General features: G+C 42.2%; 1 pseudogene across 1 annotated transcript in view; it reads right to left on the reverse strand.

The window, feature by feature from the left end:
• LOC310785759 (E3 ubiquitin-protein ligase CBL-like) overlaps positions 1–13,230 on the reverse strand; it is a 73,419-nt pseudogene that overhangs the window by 58,366 nt on the left and 1,823 nt on the right. The window contains exon 2 of the transcript XR_014554017.1: positions 9,553–9,800. The product of XR_014554017.1 is annotated as an E3 ubiquitin-protein ligase CBL-like (transcript). The remainder of the gene's footprint in view (positions 1–9,552; positions 9,801–13,230) is intronic.

The raw sequence follows: 13,230 nt of genomic DNA on the forward strand, positions 1-13,230 counted from the left end.
TTTCCTCCATAACAGCAGGAAACCCCCCTCTGCTTCCAACTCCTCCCTCCCTGTGTGTCTTCTTGGCTGCAGCGGCCGTGTCACAAGCTCGTTGCTGCTGCTGTAACCTCGCGTCACCAGTCTCATTGCTTTGCTGCTGCTGTGCCTGTCTGCGCGGCCGCTCTTTGAGGAAGTCTGGATGGACTCGCTCGCTTCTTGGAGTTTTGGTTGAGAGCTTTGATGAAGCTTTTGCGATTCTGGTCATATTTATGCTGCGTGTTTCAAAGTGTGTTCCACCCGTAATCTATTATGCAAATTTGCAATCCTGCACCGCCAGCAATCAGCGCGAAAACGAAAGCGTTTTCGCCAATCCATTTTCATGAGAATGGCTTCAGTCTAGGGATGGGCATTTCTAGCAAAAACACTATTCGAAATTCGCTGGCCAAATTCGAATTTAATTCGAATTTCGAAAATAAATAAAAAATGTAAAAAAAAAAAAAAAAAAAATTTTTTTTTTGTGAGTGAAATGTTGCATTGTCTCCCCTGATTCTAAGTCTACGGCTTTATTAATTAATATAAAAAGCTTCTGCTGTGGATTTTTAGCTCAAACAAGCATTGCACCACTGAAGTAAAGAACATGTTACATGACATTGACATTTTCGAAAATAAAAAACAGTTTTGACAATCATGAGTGGTTCATTAAATATTTAGTAGGCTCAGGTCTGAGTGCCAAGGGGTGCCAAAGTCACCCCCTCTCCCTCTTCATGGATTTCATCTGCCATTAATTTTTCCATAAACCTTGCTTAAAATGCTTATAAAAATTGTTTTACTTGCTCAAACCAAGCGATTTGACTATACTTAGAATCAGGGAGACAATGCAACATTTCACTCAAAAAAAAAAAAAAAAATTTTTTTTTTTTTTTTTCGAATTTCGAATTTCAATAATAAAAGTCGACCTTGATAATAACAACGATTATTCGAAAATTCGAAATTCGATGCCCATCCCTACTTCAGTCACACTGCTTTTTGCTTGCCTTCCTCTAGTCAGGAAAGCACTGTCGCCACTTAGTGGGTCGGTGGAATGGGTTGTACACGTTGTACACGTCCAATACTTATATAAGAGATGTAAAAGGGTTAGATGCACATCCCACCGTCAAAAAAACAAAATCGACGTCATTGGCATTGGCAGTGAACAGTTGGATTTTGTTTGACGTAAAAACACGTCATTGGCAGTGAACGTGTTAACAAGCGCTAATTTGGCTCTGGGCATTTGGCAAAAATAAAACAAACCCTCGCAACTTCTGCCCACAGTAGGCTACCATAATGGAGATGCATATACCAAGGGGGAAAACGAACTCTAGTGCGATTCAACCGACCAAATGCGGTAGGTGTGAAAACGCCCTAAGACCAGGGATGTGATCTAAAATAATTAAAAAGTCGTTTTTCATTTCGGCTGGACTTTAAATGAAGCATTGTGGTGCTACGGAGATGCCCTGGCAGGGCCGGCCTACAATTCATATTCTCCAGACAGAAGGGAACAAACATGCTTGTTTGGTACAGACCCCAGTAAAAAAAAAAAAAAAAATCTGTGAAAATGAAGAACAAAAATGACCATTCCCACTAAAATTGTATCGGATATCACAATCGCAATATCGGTCAGACTGTGTAATTACCGTATATGATTTTCTTTTGCATATCGTGCAGCCCTATTCTGAGACATCCGAGTCATGAGTCATTCTGTTTACAATGGATAACAAATGGGCCAAGCACCACCTGATGCAAATCAGCTTTATTAGCCTACACCTCCACTTTCACTGTAGTTTTTGGACTTGCGCCAAACCGGGGTCAAGGCAAATTACAGCATATAGTGCAGAGAGGGTCCAACATACTTGGCAAACATTAATTTCAAGTCAAGTCAAGCTCATGTATAATATAGCCTAGCCCTTTATCATTTAGTATGTCTCAAGGGCTTTACAGTACATACGAGATGCAACGGTATGAGTTTTTGACGGTATGATAACCTTGGACAAAAATACCACGGTTTCACGGTATCGCGGACCTTTATGTGTTATTGTGAAATCTGGCAACAACAAAAATACTTTTTTTGTGTGCCATTGAACAAAATATATTTTATTTTATTTATTTCATCTAATTAATTTATGTAAAACTAAAACACATCATAATATCAAATAAATGCTTATCTGATGACTTCTTGACGATCACAGGCTCAGCTACACTGATTGCTGAGACTGGGCAGCCGGGGGGAGGGGCCACATAACTGCACTCTGTCTGGGCACTTTCTCTCTCAGGGGGAAACAGCTGATACCGTGGGGAAGGTATGACAGCAAATCTTAGTGGTTTTGATACCTCGACTTTTTGAATTCTGTGTCCGGCCACAGCTACGCTGTTTCAAGTGCGATCGGGCTGAAACTTTCAGGGGGTGTAAAGGGCACCAGTGCAGGTGACCTGACAGAGCCGTATTTTTTAATTAGGCTAATTAGCTAATGATGTGATGTCATCAGTGATGATGTCAAAAGTGATGTCATAAGGGCGCACACACACACACACACACACACACACACAAAACGAGGCATTGTGACAAGACTGGTCAGTGATGTCACACACACACACAAGGATGCATTGTGACAAGACTGATCAGTGATGTCATAGTGACATCAGTGATGATGGAGCTAGATCTTCGATGTGATGTCATCAGTGATGTGAGATGAGTCAGCAAACTCTGTTTCAGCCTTTGTCCCACTGATGATGTCATAGACATTGTACAGTCTTATGACATAACTGATGACATCATCATCATCAAAGCAACAGCCTGTGTTTCAAGTCTATGACATCACTAATGATGTCACAATGAAACTGATGTCATCGTGACCTATTTATAGAAGAATCATCAACTCGAACTCCTGAGAAAAGGACTATGACTCCTGCTGAGAAAAAGCAAATTTCATGGGCCAGGGGAGCTACTAACTCCAAGGGCAGAACAGGTGGGACAGGCGAGGACGAGCTACGGGCGAGGTAGCGCAGCGGCCTAGTATCATAATACCAGGGCCATACCCTATTTATTCACATTTTCAAGTGCTTGGCATTTAACATTAAAACTTTGTTAGTCCAGTAATAATGTGGGTCAACTTCTCACAAATTGCAAGAAAAACAACTCAGTGGATTTTGTGTCCTCAATATGTTCTTCTGAATGAGAAAGAATCGATCAGGAGAACGATCCAGAAAAAATACACACAGAGTGCCCAACCCTCATGGGTATCGAGCACCGGTATTATTTTGGTACCGGTTCCTGATTGGTTCAATTTGTTTACCGTTGCAGTGGTAAATCAAATCAATACATCAACACAATGCTCAAACAATCAGTATAGATTATTACATCACTCCCAAAACAAAATGTTCTGTCTTTGTTCCCATAAAATCTGCTACAAAAAAAGTTCCTTTCCTCAAGCACAGCTCAAGTGTTCAAACCATGCCCTTTTTGAACTCTTAACTCATTGAGTGCCAGCCACTTTTGGAAAAAAGATGCTCCCAGTGCCAGAGTTTCAGAGCATTTTCAGTGATTTCTCGAGGCCCACAGAATATTGTGTGATATTACTATGTAAACACCGAACACGCCCAAAGAACGATGAGACTCTCTTCTATCATCAGCAAAAAAAAGTTTATTGATATCATTTTCTGTTCTTTAGTTATGAGCCGGAGAAGATAGGTTGATTTCAGCAAAAAGAGACGTTTCAAATTAGAAGCTGAGATAATTAGCCTTTTGTGAAATGAAGCATTTCAAGCACATGACTGACTGAAGCTAATATTTTCTGATGTAGTCACACCTCAAAAATAATTTCCTTCAATAAAACAGTGAAAACAAAGGAATTTTGTTTGGCAAAATAATATTTTTTAGCTGCAACCAGCAGCGCTGGCCCCTGCGTACGCTGCTGGTTGCAGCTTCTTGCTGGTCTTGATTTACTGCTGGTGGGCATCAGATATTCTAGCTTGCGTTTGCCAATCCTGTCCTGCTGTCTGGGTCTGTCTGGGTCAGTGTTGTATGCTGCCCTGCGTGCCCCACCCCGCTCAACTGCAAACCCCACCTCCGTGGGAGTGTCTCTGGTGGCTCTCTGCTGCGTTTGCTCTGTACTGAAAAGTGCGCTACATCCAGCTTTTTTACAGCGTTCCGCGTGTATTTGTCACCGGCTCCCATGCTTCCAGTTGAGAATAATAACAACTCCACAACTAATCATGCGGATGGGCTATCGCAGCGGACACGGAGGGGCTCAATTGTGGCAGCAGATTGGCTGCTGCAGGCACAGCTAACGTTATGCTTCATGCATATCGATGCAAACAACCGACCTGATTTCCTGTAAACTCACAAATGTATTGGAAGAGGTCCAACACTGGCTGCAAAACACGTGCCTGTTGCTAAATACAAAAAAAAACTGTATGCATGATGTTCAGCAAACGACCAGTTGGTATCACAAGGTCCAATGTGTTTCTGGGGGGGGAGGAATTGGAATTGGTCTCCCATTTCAAGTACCTCGGAGTCATTTTGGACTCAAACCTTTCCTTCAAGAAACACATCAAAAAAATGAAAAGCACAATTAATTTTAACTTGGTTAATTTTAGACAAATCCGGCCTTTCTTAACAGTTGATGCAGCTAAAACATATCTTCACTGCATGATTTTCTCTCACATTGAATACTGCTTCACAAACTGGTCGTTTGCAGGTGCCACTGTCATAAAACCTATTGAACAGCTATATTACAGAGCCATCAAGGCATTTGCTAGAAAACCTTTGTCATACCACCACTGTAACATTCTGGAACAACATCAATTCCTGAGCTTTGAAAATCTCAAGGTCTTAAAGAGTGCCTGTTTCTTCTTCAAATGCCTACATGGACTAGCTCCCCCTCCGTTACAGGAATTCATCCCAAAAAATAGACTCACTGGACTCGGCACTAGATCAGACACCAGAGGTGATTGTAAGGTCCATCGCAGAATGACCACGTTTGGTCAAAATGTCCTATCGATAAAAGGCAGCCAAATATGGAATAGTCTCCCCGTCTCCATAAGGGACAGCCCCACCCTTGCCGCTTTTAAAGGTGGACTTAAAAAATGGCTGAAAACAAACCAGTCATGTGTCCACAGGTAGTATGTTTTTCTTCTCTTTTTGTGTGTATTATTATTATGTATTTTTATTTTTCTAAGTGTAATTGCTGCCATGTATTTTAGAGTGTTTTGTTGTTACTTATGTTTTACGTAGTTTTAGAGTGTACTGCTGCTACCTATGTTTTATGTATGTTTTTATTCTGTTCTACGTTTTACGCTCTGTTTTTTGTGTTTTATGTTTTATGGGACAGCGGATGGAAATTAGCCTTGTGCTAAATCCGGCAATTTTTACACTTTTACTATGTTCCAGGTTTTACTATCTGTTCTGTGGTTTCTGTGTTCATTAATTTTGCACTGTCCCATCCAAATAAACGAATAAAACAAAAACATACCGATGCGATTTCCGTTTCCCCATGACTTCTTCTCTGTTTTTTCCTCGCCTTTCTGTAATCTGGAGAGCACTGTCGCCACCTAATGGGTCTGTAAAATAGCTTTTACACATTCAACATCCACCATACTTTCACAGGAGATGGATCAGGCTTTAATCCACGTCCCACCGTCAAAAAACGCAATTGACGACTTTAGTCGTCATTGGCACTGAACGTTACTATTTGAATTGACGACTATAGTCGTCATTGGCACTCAATGAGTTAAAGTCCCTGGAAACCAGAAATATTGTTTTATTATTTAGCATTTTGAGTTAATCACATCACAGGAACCTATGTTAATAAGCCACCAGCCAAATTTGAACGATGATGAACGTCGCAAAGTACCGTAAATTCCGGACTATAAGGCGCACCGGTCTATAAGCCGCACCTTCAAAGGTGACTATTTTTTTCTTATATAAGCCGCACCGGTCTATAAGCCGCGGGTGTTTTGATGTTTAATTACCATATGTAAGGCTTCGTGCACAGAGGGGATTGTCGGGAAAGAGATGGCTGTTTGGGGAAGCTCCTATTTATTAACATTTCAACAAAACAAAAGTCAGGTCACTAATCCCCAGACAAAATCACACATTGTGAGATGCTTAAAAATCACCATCGGCGGGAGCTGCTGTGCAGCCAAGAACACAAGTGAAATTCGTTCTCTCGTGACCTGTGGTTCTCAACGTGATGGACGATTCACCTTTCTTGTTAACAGTCCTAGTGAGAGGCAGGTCGAACGTCAAAGGCACTTCATCCATATTTATGATCTGCTCCGGTCCGATGGAATATTCCTTGATCTTTCTTTGTGTGAATTCGCCGAAGTTTGTAATTTTCTCCTGGTAGTCGGGAGGGAGTTGCTGACACACAGTCGTCCGCGCCCTGACGGACAGTCCCTTTCGTCTCGGGTTTGTGCATGATCCTTTGCTGCTGCTGCTGTTGTTGTTCCTGTCTCGGTACTGTCTCAGACATGGCTTTCAGGCTCAATCGCCGCCATCGTCGTAACACAGCCAGTTCTCCATCTTTTGAAGCATGATGTTAGATTACAACGAGCTAGTTGTGTGGCTTAGCCTTCCAAAATGTTGCTGTTAGTTTTTTAGAATGTAATACATAGAATTGGGAATGTTACATTCAATTTCATTCAGACTGTCTTTCAGGCTCAATCGCTGCCTTTTTCCCCCCGGAGCGAGGGAGGAGGGAGGGAGGGTGTTTTACCGTAGTGGCTGAGAGAGAGTAGTGGCACAGTGCTCCAATCAGGTCGCGAGGCACATTTTTTGCAACATCATCCAATCAGGGTCTCGCTCTCATAATGTCTGTCTTGCTCTCGTTCTGCCTCATACCAACATCCATAGATTTTGGAGGTTCCCGAGTGGCCGTTTGCTGGAAAAATCCATAGATAAGCCGCACCGTTATATAAGCCGCAGGGGGCAAAAAAGGCCAAAAAACGGGAAAAAAGCCGCGGCTTATAGTCCGGAATTTACGGTATATAAATTTAGGTTTGACAGTCATGCCAAAAGTCATGAGAATCAATTAGATTTTAGAGTGCATTTTCTCCCGCGGACTGTGTGGGCGTGTCCCGTCTGCAGCAGGTCTCTCTCGGAGGAGGAGACCTGCTCGGAGGAGACCTCTCTCCGTTAACGGAGAGAGAAGGAGAGAGAGATGGAGTGTGTGTGTGTGTGTGTGTGTGTTGCTCAGTGCATAGCCTACTGACAGAGAGGAAGAGATCTCTGCGCTGCGAGTGCACAGCGCTACTGTGTGTGTGTCAGTGTGTGTGTGCGCGCGCGCGTGCATGCGTGTGTGTGATTTGATTAAATCTTATGACGTGATAAGATCATGCATTTTAGCACCTCGCGCACCACTCTCTTCAATGAGGAAATGGAAATCCAGACCTTGTAGAAAAGTGTAGATTTTTGGGGTTAGGGTTGAAAGTAATTCTCTCTCTTTTCTGAGGCACACAATTACTCACATAAGACCCTAAATTTAATAGTTAGAACGTTTTTGTGGATTTTGGTTTCCAGGGACTTTAACTACTCGTTCATAGTTTGAGCCAGCCTACAGTGTGTGATGTCACACCTTTTTTTTTTACTCAATTGACACATTTTACAACTCTGACAGTTCACACTTCACAATACCGCTGTTTCCCTCGTAACACCTTCTCTCAGCCCATAATCAACTCGAGATACTCATGCAATGGAAACTTTACCAGTGCAACAAACAGCACTAAACTTAGCAATGACCTGGCCTATCGCTGCAACAGGCGAGATGCAGAGCATATATGAGGAAATGGCTGATAAGAATCATACTTTCACAGATAAATGTGCAATCAGGAAGGATGGACTTTAGCTGCTTAGCAATGACTTTCTGAGAAAAGGAGGAAGTGGATCTGATTGCAACAGTTTAGTTTACCCTGCCTTTACCATACATTTGTGCCATTTCTCCCTTTCACATTGCTAGTGTACTCATGCCAAATGTCATTAGATGAACTTCCCTTGACGCATGGAACTCTTAACACTGAGGTTTGGGGTGATTTATTCTAAGCCTTATCCAACTTCTGTTGTTCTTTTTAAGAAATGACCCAAACAAGTCTATTAGCTATTTTGAAAAAGGAAACCCACTTGAAATAAAAAGACAACTTTTTTCATTTCAAATACGATTATGCTTGTTTTGTTTTTACTATCCTACCACTTATAGATTTTGTTAGGTCTATAAAGTGAAAAGCTTGTAAAGTGAAAATCTTGCTTGCAGAACAGTAATGAGGGTTTCCAACTTCCAATCATGGGAGTTGGAAACCCTCATTAGTGTTTTGCTTGCACCTGTGTTTACCCTGCCTTTTCAAACACAAAATGGCCCCCGTCAAAAGGGTCTATACATTACAACAATATTGCTGGAAATATCGGGACATTCACGAAATATCGGAACATTCGAATTGGAAGTTGCAAACCCTCATTAGTGTTTTGCTTGCACCTGTGTTTACCCTGCCTTTTCGACACAAAATGGCCCCCGTCAAAAGGGTCTATAATATATACATTACACCGATATTGCGGGAAATATCGGGACATTCACGAAATATCGGAACATAAAAGTATCGGACGAAGCCTGCGCTTACCTTATGAAGCCTACCTGGGCTGAGAGTTCTCCTCATACATCCTCTCTTTATGTGATGAAGCCTACCTGAGCTGTGGGTTCTCCTCATACATCCTCTCTTTACGTGATGAAGCCTACCTGAGCTGTCAGTTCTCCTCATACATCCTCTCTTTACGTGATGAAGCCTACCTGAGCTGTCAGTTCTCCTCATACATCCTCTCTTTACGTGATGAAGCCTACCTGGGCTGAGAGTTCTCCTCATACATCCTCTCTTTACGTGATGAAGCCTACCTGGGCTGTCAGTTCTCCTCATACATCCTCTCTTTATGTGATAAAGCCTACCTGGGCTGAGAGTTCTCCTCATACATCCTCTCTTTACGTGATGAAGCCTACCTGGGCTGAGAGTTCTCCTCATACATCCTCTCTTTACGTGATGAAGCCTACCTGGGCTGAGAGTTCTCCTCATACATCCTCTCTTTACGTGATGAAGCCTACCTGGGCTGAGAGTTCTCCTCATACATCCTCTCTTTACGTGATGAAGCCTACCTGGGCTGAGAGTTCTCCTCATACATCCTCTCTTTACGTGATGAAGCCTACCTGGGCTGAGAGTTCTCCTCATACATCCTCTCTTTATGTGATGAAGCCTACCTGGGCTGAGAGTTCTCCTCATACATCCTCTCTTTACGTGATGAAGCCTACCTGGGCTGTCAGTTCTCCTCATACATCCTCTCTTTATGTGATGAAGCCTACCTGGGCTGAGAGTTCTCCTCATACATCCTCTCTTTATGTGATGAAGCCTACCTGGGCTGTGAGTTCTCCTCATACATCCTCTTAATGTGATGAAGCCTACCTGGGCTGAGAGTTCTCCTCATACATCCTCTCTTTACGTGATGAAGCCTACCTGGCCTGTGGGTTCTCCTCATACATCCTCTCTTTATGTTATGAAGCCTACCTGGGCTGAGAGTTCTCCTCGTACATCCTCTCTTTGGCCTCTTTGAACAGGCTCATGGTTTGCTTGATCTTGTTGGTCAGGTTCTCCATCACCACGCGGAAGTACTCGTTCTCCCCGAGGATCTCCATTTTGCCCTCGTAGCGGGACAGCACGGTGCGGAGGTGCTGGTAGGTGTCTGGCAGCAGGTCCAGGATGTAGGGGGGGCTGTTCTTCAGCGCCACCTTGGGGTTCTGGCACAGACGCACCACCTGGATGGGAAACACCATAGACTATAAAAATATGGACGTAGCCTCCGTGACTTCACCCATTGGGTGAGTTTGGCATTGTGACCCCCTTCCCCATCTTGGTTTTTCTGGAGCCAGACAGAGCGAGACAGAGCTGCCTGCTATTGGTCCGTGATCGGCAAACTGCGCAATCACTGGACAGACTGATTATTTATGGTAATGCTATTCTGCTCTTTGTGGGAGTAGTAATCAGTGAGACACAGTTCTCTGATTTAATATCTTTACTGCCATTCATAGAACCCAGGAATCATATTAATCACATATTAATATGTGTGATCAATAAGTGTGATCAAGTTGTTTATGTGTACTAGGCTCATTGGTGACAAAAGCTTGTGTTTTTGTCACTTCTGTTTGAATATTACAATGACATATTACAGAAAAGCAAATTATTAATTGGGTCCTTGCTGTGGAACAGCCTTCCCCTAGGTATCAAGCTGTCAGAGTCTAGAGGTGTTTTTAGAAGGCAGGTCCGGGATCATCTTTGGAGTAAAGTGGCCAGCTACAGGACAGGTTTTGCCGCCAGCAAAACAGCGTTTTTAATTCGTGATATTGTTGTTTTTGTTCTTGGATTTGGTTCTCTGAAATTGTTGCCGATTTTCATATTTTTGTTTTGTTATTTGTTTTAATGATTTTAGGTGTCTGGTTACGGATAAGAAATGGTATATTGATTAGAAATTGTATATTGATATGACTGACTTTTTACATGTTATGTGTTGTGCGTTCTGTCCTACAACAGCAGGGACCATGTTGGAAATAAGTGTTCTCACTTTAACATGTTATCCTTTGGAATTTCTTTTGTAAATTGTCTTCTCTACATCCATAAATAAAAATCAATCAATCAATCAATCTAAGGGACACCTAACTTTATAGAATCATGTAAATAGCTCAATTGCACCGAGAATGGGCCATTTTTCATGTCATGATGGTAACAGTTTCCATGTTGAGGAAGCGATGCATCAACTTCCTTCCTGGGCGACTTATTGACAAAACCAATCCAACAAGCACAACAAAACTTGCAATGGTTACTAGCACTAGATTCATAATGTAATAACAACATTATGCAAGTGAGGTGAGGACTGCCAAGAGATGACAGCAGATGCAGAGAAACTTAAGCTAAAAAATCTCCTTAATAATTGAAGAGGTAAAAGCTTGTAGCCTTTCTCGAGTTTAAATCCAGCAGTCAATGAAAACAGCTAGTCTATTACCACTGAGTTGTATGGATACGAGCCAATGTGTTTGGTGACTGCAATGCATTCTGGTCTGTCGAGGCTGCTGTCCATGAAAAAAGTGGTCTCTGCCTCTTCTACGATGGATTTCTCCTTGTCGTACAAATCTAGAAAGTAGGTCGCTCTTTACCGCTGATGTTTTAGATCGCTGCTAGGGATGCACATTTTCAACAAATTCCGAAATCGATCATTGGTAACGTTAACAAGCAATCAATCGAGTAATTGTAATTAAAAATACAAAATTTTCCAAACCATACCAAATGCGTTTTTTCCTCAATAAAACCTTTATTTATACAGCAGCAACTTATCGTATATTTCTCACAGCATTGCATAGCATAGCCTACGCTATGAAACACATAAAAACGTAGAGGCATAACTTTTAGACATGTCAACATTTGCCCAGAATCCCCGCCGCGGCCGCTGCCTAGGTCCAACAACAACAACAGATTGTTTATTTTTTCTGCTCGCAGTGCGTCGCAGCTCTTAAACGCTGATGCAGAGTTGCTCAGCTCCAGTCCAGGTGAGACTAGGATCCAAATGAACATTGTTCAAGTGATTGTTGTAGGAAGAGGAGCCAGCCAATTTATCCGAATGAACACTGTTCAAGTAGAGCATCTTATGACTTGTCTGAAAAGGTCTATAGTGATGTAGCCGAGTGTCCGGGTCCACCTATTACTTACACTTTGTTAATAAAACAATAAACGAGAGTCAGGCTGTAACGTTATAACACCCTTCCACATTTAGACAGCTAGCGCCTAGCGTTAGCACACTCATCAACACCAGGGCCCCATTCCAATACCCATACTTCCATACTATTTAGTAGGCAAAAAAAGATTTAGTATGTCCCAATACATAGTATGTCAGATGTATGCCAAGAGTACCAGGATGTTGTACTACATCAGCTCCTATTTCGGAGTATGCATCGATGCATGCTGCACCAGCCAATCTTCCCCACAATCCTTTGCGCAGCAGGAAGTTATGTCTTCTTCTTCTAATGTTTTATGGCGGTTGGCAAACAACTTTTTGTGCATTACCGCCACCTACTGGAGTTACGTCGCACTGACTGAGCTGCGTGTTCATGAATGAGATAATTAACTTTAAGAAAGCCTTGAAATATGTTAAAACCAAACAAGCATGGTGTGTACCAAAACATGCATATCTTGATTCCTGTTTAGAACTCTGACTTAATGTTTTTGCTTTATTTATTTTATTTTGTTTGATTGTCTGTTCCAATTTTGTAAATGTTTAGTCTGAATTTTTTGTATAATGTACTGTTTGTTACTGCCAGACTTTGTTGATTGAATTTAAAAAAAAAAAAAAAAAAAAAAAACTCAAATGTGGCGCTGCGGACGTCGGCGGAAGTGAGCAAGAGGTCGGAGTTCAGGAAGCTCACGTGACGACAGATGTAGTGTGTCCCAATAGTATGCATTTTGCATGCATGCTGCACACTACAATCCATACTTTGTGAGGGCAGCGGCAGTACATACTACAAGAAGGAAGTACAAGTATGGGTATTGGAACGGGGCCCGGCTCTCGTCAACAACAAGTTCCCACATTTCCTGTTGTACGGTAACTCTGAGGGGACATCCACAGAGCCTCGCTCGCATACACACTGAACAGTATGTTAGTGATATCATTGCGCCCTCTGTAGGATCATTGAAAAATTATTTGAAAACACCGTTCTACTGACAGAATTAGGGATGGGCGGGAGTACTCGGGTACTCGAGTACTCAAGATTCAAGATTTTTATTGTCACTCCGTAGTACAAGTATCACGTGTGAAATTCTTGTGCTGTAGACTCCGTTACAACATAGTGCAAAATAACAGGGCATATAGGTGCAGGAAAACAAGAGAAACAACAAGCAATAACAGTAAAGCAATAAAAACAAGCCAGAAACAGTGACATTCACTACACATAGGTGCAAATAGCATAGACATAATTTAAACATAATTAAACATTCTGTTTGCACAGGTGCAAATAACATAGACATAATTAAACATACGTAATGGTAGCAGCTGCAGTACCGCTACTACATGATTGTTGCGAGTTTATTTGTGTATGTTAAGGAGTCTCGTGGCCTGCGGGAAGAAACTGTCCCTCAAGCGATTTGTGCGTGCTTTTGGGACCCTGTATCTCCTCCCTGAGGGTAACAGGGAGAACAGGCTGT

Source organism: Poromitra crassiceps, assembly GCF_964638095.1.
Source record: "Poromitra crassiceps genome assembly, chromosome: 1".
NCBI classification, from domain to species: Eukaryota; Metazoa; Chordata; class Actinopteri; order Beryciformes; family Melamphaidae; genus Poromitra; species Poromitra crassiceps.